This window comes from Echinops telfairi, unplaced genomic scaffold (assembly GCF_000313985.2).
Source record: "Echinops telfairi isolate 266 unplaced genomic scaffold, ASM31398v2 ScPeMD7_60;HRSCAF=208, whole genome shotgun sequence".
Classification (NCBI taxonomy): domain Eukaryota; kingdom Metazoa; phylum Chordata; class Mammalia; order Afrosoricida; family Tenrecidae; genus Echinops; species Echinops telfairi.
This window is the reverse complement of record NW_022103958.1, coordinates 26595383-26603248: the sequence shown is the minus strand read 5'-3', so window position 1 is coordinate 26603248 and position 7866 is coordinate 26595383.

Here is a 7866-nt window from a genome sequence, read left to right as displayed (position 1 = left end):
TCACATCCAGATGCTGAACGTAAAAGAGATGTAGAAATCATCAAGGTAGCTAGACAATAAGAAACATTAATAGAGAGAAAAATATCTGAATTAGACTAAATTATCATCAGAAATGATGCACATTAAACTGCAGTGCCATACATTTTTGTCTTAATATATGAGGAGACTTCAAAAATTTGTGGAGAATTCCAATTATTTTTCTATAAACCTTTTGAAGCTCCATTATGATTAGAGTTTTCTATGCTTGCAACAATGACTAGAATTTTATTTGAATCATAAAATTTAATAAATAGCTCAAGAACACTAAACATTTACAGCATTTCTTCTCAAGTTAATGGCGCTAATACTTGTCTTTATATTTTCTGCATGTGCTTCCTTTCCAATGAGTGAAGCAGAAACAGCGTTTTGAAAGTAATTATAGCAGATGGGGAGGAGTGGAACATGGGCTTGGCCATCACAGAGTACTGATGTCTTATTTGCTATTTGACTTAGGATGGATTACTTACAGTCTTTGGATTTCAGTTTTATTAACAAAATAAGGATAACAATATATAGTTCCTACCATTATTTTAAATAGTATCAGAAAGGTGTTTAAAGTGTTAGACATTTAATCTAAGGTTACTGCTTCTCTCACAGAGTGATCTACAAGGCAATTTATAAATTCCTACATTTTACAAACTATGATGCTCAAACTGGAACAATACCTGGAAAGATAAGCGCTTCCCACATCCTTCATCATATTCAAACCCAAATTCACTTTTCAAAAAATGAAAAATTTCAGATTTTATTAAAAGGAAAAATTTCAGATTTATTTTCCTTCTTTTATACAAAAGAAATGATACATTTTTACTGTGTAAAACATAAGTATAACTTTACTGTATAATAATGTATAATGAAAAATAAACTGAATGTTAAAATTAAACTTGCTGATAGTGCAAAAGGGTACAATCAGTGAGTAGGCCCAGGCCTTCAAACTATTCTCATGACCTGGGTATTTTAGAAATTCAGCTTCATTATAAAATTATCTATGTCTGGAAATTCAGGTAATGAAATATGCAGTTTGATCAGAAAATCATGCACAAGTTCAGCCCTTTTCCTATACAGCTCATCCCTTAATGATATAGGAGACCTGGAAAGGAACACAGTGGGGTCTGTAAATTCTAAAATGTGATGGGCTGCAAACTTATCTTTATTAAAATAATTATACATCCTCTTATGTTTCACACAGACACCTCCACCACTGCCACTAGAATCAGCAGTTTATCTCATTTTCTATTTTACTATGAACTTCCACCTGTCAAAAAATGCTAAATAACACATATTAGTGAATAACATAATAATTATACACTAGTCAAACTACTTTAATTACGTATCTATTTGTATGAAAATCACACAAAGTCACGAAAATTACTTAACTTTCTGTCTGAAAGTTACACAAAATGTTATGGGATTTAGGGTTTGTGACAGACTAGATCGTTGCCATTAATCAGTACGGTCCCTTTGCAGGAAGAGAACCGACTTTGGATGCATACAACGCTTTGAATCGCAATGGCGTGGGGCAATAGCTGTGCTAAGGGAGTAAGCTAATGAACATCGAGATTGCTCGAGTGGCATATTTTATTGAAGAGTAAAATTAAACAGTAACAGCAAAAATTGAGATTGCTAATGTAAAAACTTTACATAAAAACAAATACACCAATCAGCCTACTATATTACAGCACCACTTCACAAAGGAAAAGATACAACATTCAAAATATAGCAAGAATCTAAATTCAAAAGAAATTCTCACTTTCTAAATTGAAAGAGACAGTGGCATATTGCAAGAGAGCATGGGGGATTTCTTAATGGAAGAGTAATTAACATTTTATTATTGTTTTTTTCATCACATCACTCTTTTGCGTCTCTGGACTATTACAGGCTTCATCACAAGCAGTCAAGAAACACTATATACAGACCAGTGTTTGGAAAGCATGGACAACATTTGTTGGCTTCTGCTTTTCATTTGTAAAATGAAGATATTGACAATTACTGTCTGAATATTGAAAATGATGTGAAATAAAATAATAAATATAACACATCTCTGAAAGGTAAGTAGTACACACTAAATATATATATATTGCTTGCGCTTGTTCCTTTTCTTAACACAGTTAATGGACTAGAGGGAAAAGCTCATAACAGGTCTGAAATTCTTTGTCACTGAGTAGTTTATGAATTTCAAGAAATCAATGCATAGTTCTGCAGCCAGCTGAACAATGGACCCTAGACTATCAGATCCAAATGTGGAACATGCAAAGGTCACCTTATGTGAAAATGGTATTTGAATGAGTGATTAAGTCAAAGATAATGAGATGGGAAGGTTCTCGTATTATCCAAGTGAGTCCAATATGTAATCACCGTGTTCTTATAAGCTAGAGACAGGGAGATCTGGCATTCACACAGGAGTGGGGATACTGCGAATGAAGGGCAAAGAGAGACTTGATGACTGAAGTCATGAGGATGCAAACCAGAGAATGCATGCTGTCATCTGCCTGCGAGAGTCAAGGAATGTTTTCTATAGCCCACAAATTCTGAGAAAATAAATTTATTGACGCCACCAAGTTTCTGGTAACTTGTTACAGAGGCTACAGAAACATTAGGCGGGATTCTTGTGTTAAGGCATACGTTTAGCTCCTGTTTGTCTCTAAAGACAGGGAAAGGAAGGGGGGAAAGACCAAAAGGAGTCAAAGCGACTTCCAAGGAACATCTTTAACTAGGAAGGGTAGAAGATTGTCATCATGATACTTGCACATCCCTGACGCTAAAGCAACCATGCCATTAAGACCATCTCGGTGTTCTTCCTTTTGAACTAATCTGAAAGAAAACATCTCTAATGCCTGCATTTTGTCTTTGAGAGAAATTATCACAATAAAATTTGTATACAGCAGGGCCTAAACCAAAGGGTCCTCTCACATGCACGAGAAAGTTGGATATTGAATAAGAAAGATGAGAAGTAATTGATACTACTGAATTATGGTGCCGGTGAAGAATATTAAAATTAGCAGGGGCTGCAAAAACCCAACATGACCAGGAGTAACTACAGCCAGAATGCTTCGGAGGCATGCGGATAGTGAGACTTCACATACTGTACTTCGGACATGTTCTCAGGAGAGACCAGTCCCTGGAGAAAATGTTATGCTTGATAAAATAGAGGACAGCAAAAACGAGGAAGACCCGCAACAAGATTCATCAACACAGTGGCTGCAACACTGGGCTCCAACATAGGAACAGATGTGAAGATGGCTTAGGACCGCGCAGTGTTTCCTTCTGTTGTACAGAGTCGCTCCCAATGGTCCCTAATAACAACAAAGAGAATACAGAATTACAAATGCTTCTGTTATCAAGCTTCTTTAAGTTGGATCAAAACAAGTAGTTGAATAAATAGTCTTACATGTGTAAATAAAGTAGATGATGACAGCAGCTATAAAACTTGACAAACCAAGTATGCCGGGTCACAGTCAGATTGGAAAGCACATTTATACATTTAGTGAACTCATCATCATTGACTTAATTGCATTTTTGTTTTTACTTAATTCCAATTTACAGTGGTCAGATAGGACAGGGTAGATCTGTCCCACAGGGCTTCCAAGGTTGTGAATCTATTCAGACGCCAACGGCCTCATCTTTGTCCTGGAGACATCTAACTATCAGACTTTCATTTGCATCTGAGAACTTAACCACTGAGCAACCAGCGCTTCTCCTAAATTTGCCAAGTATACTTAATTGTTATAATTGTCAGGTGTCCTAAAATTGATTACAACTAATAGTGACCTCATAATCAACAGAGCAAAACACAGCCAAATCTTGCACCATCTTCATAATTGTTATGTTTCAATCCATTATTGTTGCCATTGTGTCAATCCATATTATTGGAGCTCTTCCTCTTTTTCAAAAACAGCTTACTTTACCAAGCATGATATCTTTTTCTGGAAATTGGTTTCTTCTGATAACATTTCCAAGGTAAGAGAGACAAGTATTGTCATCCTTCTTCCTAAGAGGTCATCCTGACTGTACTGATGGCAAAACAGATTTTGTTCTTTTGGCAATCAACGATACATCTAATCTTCTTTAGCAGTACTATAATTCAACATCCTTCTCTGGTCTTCCATGTTCATTTCCAGCTTTCACATGCATATGAAACAATTTATATCCTGGCTTGCATCGGGTGTGCTGTGCTCCTCAACATGATCTCTTTGCGCTTAAACAATTGAAAGAGGTCTTGGGCAGCAGATTTGATAGATCACTTGATTTCTTGACTACTGTTTTAATGAGGGTTGATTGTGAGTTCAAATAAAGAAAATAGTTGGCATCTCAAATGTTTTCTCCACTTATCATAGTTGTGTTTTAGTCCAATTGTGAGAAAGTTTGTTTTCATGGCATTGAAGTGCAGTCAATACTGAAGGCTATAGATCTTCATCAATAACTGTTTGAAATCTTCTTTGCTTTCAGCAAGTAGGGTTGTTTGTCACCTGCATTTCACAGATTGTTAATAATATCCCACCCTGATGTCACGTTCAATGTTCATTACCTTAGATACTGGCTGATATTCTTTCAATAATTTTTCTCCCAAATACTATTCTTAAAATAGCCATAAGATTACAACATTATGTTGTGTAAAGGACTGTACAAAACTACACTTACATCATTTCACACTCAAAAGTCACATATTACAGGAAGGAAGATATGGGGGTTAATATTTGGTCAGAAAAGAGGCCACTTAAACCAAAGACCTTGGAAATGAGCCATCCAAGTGTGCCATATCTTGATATGAAACTGCTTAAAAAATACCACTGAAGCAAGGACACCCAAAGCCAATGTGTTCATATGACAATGAATGGCAATGGTATGCTCTCTCTGCTCAATATGGTAGGGTTTTATTTTTAAATCAAGTATCTGGCAGCAACTCATATGAGCCTGCAAATGCCACATAATTAATACAGAATAGTAGCAAAGAAGGATTTCATGAATTGTTGCCAAACTCAGGTTTTGGGGTTTCTTTTGTTTTGTTTTTTTCAAAATTTGTTTTTCCCTCCGTGCCTGTGGTAGAAGTTTCTCTGCTGTAGGAATTATTTTCCACTCATTCTCTTCTTTCCCTAGAAAATGTCATGCTGTTAAATAAATTCCCCCTGGTCAGGGGCATGCAAGCAAGTGTAAAAAAGGCAACTAAGCATGAAGTCCCAGTGCAACTTAAAAGCTAATGCTGCTTTTCATTTTCTCATCACGTTAAAAAAAAGTTACCTCTACCTCTAAAAACTGAAAACATTAGAAAACCATTTGAAATGAACATTACATTAAAATGGATTGCACAGTTTCTTTCATTTTTGCGGTGGTGTTCGATGGTAAGGGACGTGTTTCCTGAGATGGGGGTGCTGGGTGGATGCAGGTGTCTTCTTTTCTTTGTCTCAGTTACTCTAATGTGTCCATTTAGGCTAAATTGCTGAGACCAACCATCCATTTTAAAGAAACTTAAACATACCCCAGCTAAAAATTTAACGTTACATTAAGCCCTCGTTAATATACTTCAATTTTTCTACATCTATTAAATGGAATCATAATTCCTTAGGGCATTTTATTTTAAATCCCTGTCAGGCTTATAGGAAGTACTGGCAGCCTAAACACCCAACGAAGATATCTCTAAGACTAAGCTTATCTCTAACACCAACCTATGAACTTTTACCAACATCCAAGAAAATCTTCACTTGAATGTGGATTGGAGCTTCTTCTAATGCATAGATTTACAGAAAATAAAGTTACATTTCTTTCTTTTTCTTTTTCAAATCATTTTATTGGGGGCTCGTACGACTCTTATTACAATCCATACATACATCCATTGTGTCAAGTACATTTGTGTATTTGTTGCCATCATCGTTCTCAAAACATTTCCTTGCTACTTGAGCCCTTGGTATCAGCTCCTCATTTTCCCCCTCTCTCTCTGCCCCACTCCCTCAAGAACCCTTGAAAATGTATAAATTATTATTATTTTTCATGTCTTACACTGTCCAATGTCTTCCTTCACCTGCTTTTCTGTTGTCCATCCCCCAGGGAGGGGGTTATATGTAGATCCTTGTGATCAGTTCCCCCTTTCTACCCCACCTTCCCTTACCCTCCTGGTATTGCTGCTGTCATTATTGGGCCTGAGGGGTTTATCTGTCCTGGATTCCCTGTGTTTCCAGTTCTTATCTGTACCAATGTACAGCCAGATTTATAAGGTACAATTGGGATCATGATAGTGGCAGGGGTGGGATGGGGTTGGAAGCATTAAAGAACTAGAGGAAAGTTTATTTTTTAATCCTTCCTATACTGTACCCTGACTGGCTCATCTCCTCCCCATAACCCTTCTGTAAGGGATGTCCAGTTGCCTACACATGGGCTTTGGGTCTCCATTACACACTCCCCCTCATTCACACTGATATTATTTTTTGTTCTTTCATGCCTGATACCTGATCCATTCAACACCTTATGATCACACAGGCTGGTGTTCTTCTACCATGTGGGTTTTGTTGCTTCTCAGCTACATAGCAGCTTTTCTATTTTCAAGCCTTTAAGACCCCAGATACTATATCTTTTGATAGCCAGACACCATCAGCTTTCTTCACCACATTTGCTTATGTACCCACTTTTGTCTTTGGCGATGGTGTTGGGAAGGTGAGCATCATGGAATGCCAGTTTAATAGAACAAAGTGTTCTTGTACTGAGGGAGTACTTGAATAGAGGCCCAATGTCCATCTGCTACCTCAATACTAAACCGATAATTATATGCACATAGATCTATTTCCCCATCATCCTATATAAACATATTTAAATGTGTACATGCCTGTATTTAGATTACTATAAATGCCTTTTCCTTTATTTACTTTTACTTTCTTGTCCCACAATCATGGTCAGCCTTCGTTCATTTGGTTTTCAGTAATTCCTCTCAGTTACATTGCCCTTGATCAAGCCCTACCAGGCCTCCTACACCCTCCTCACCATCAATTTGGATCACTTGTTCTCTTGTGCCTGGGTTTGTTAATACCCACTTCCTTTTCCCCCGGCCTCTCTGTCTCCCATTTCCCCCTGGAACCATTGTTTTCTCCTCCAGATTGTTTATCCTTCCTATCTTATCCAGATAGACCTGCAGAGATAATAGTATAAGCTATTTACAAGATTTTCTTTTTTCCCATTTATTGTTGTTGTTTTGTTTTCTTTTGTTGCTTTGCTTTGCTCCATCTTGTTCTTTGTGCATAAAGTACATTTATTACAACAGGTTAAGTTGATGGGAAAATGTGGATTTTAGCAGCCATGTCATTAAGCAACCAAGTATATAGACCCAGGTTCTAAGGAATGTAAATATTCTGCCAATACCCATGAATTAAATGTGGAAGTATATCCTTAAGATATACTTATGTTGTTTAAAATGTTTAAAATGATTGTGCACCAGCTGACAGATTGATTGCTGTTTCAGGAGAAACCCTTAGCTAGAAGCATCCAACTAAGCTGCTGATGCCACCTTCTTCTGCATATAATCCAGCTTCTCTAACGATATACTCAGCACACAAATTGAATAGATATGATGAGAGGATACAACCCTAATGCACACATTTCCTGATTCAAAACCATGCAGTAGTCCCTATTGATTTCACACACTGTCTCTTGAAGCATATACAGGTTCTCCCTACACACAATGACGTGTTCTTGAATTCCCATCATTCTCAAGGCTATTGAGAATTATGGCCCACAGCGCCAAATGCCTTTGGGTGGTCAACAAAACACAAGTAAATATCTTCCTGGTATTCTCTGATTTTAGCCAAGATCCAGGTGACATCCGCAATGATATCCTTGTTTGACATC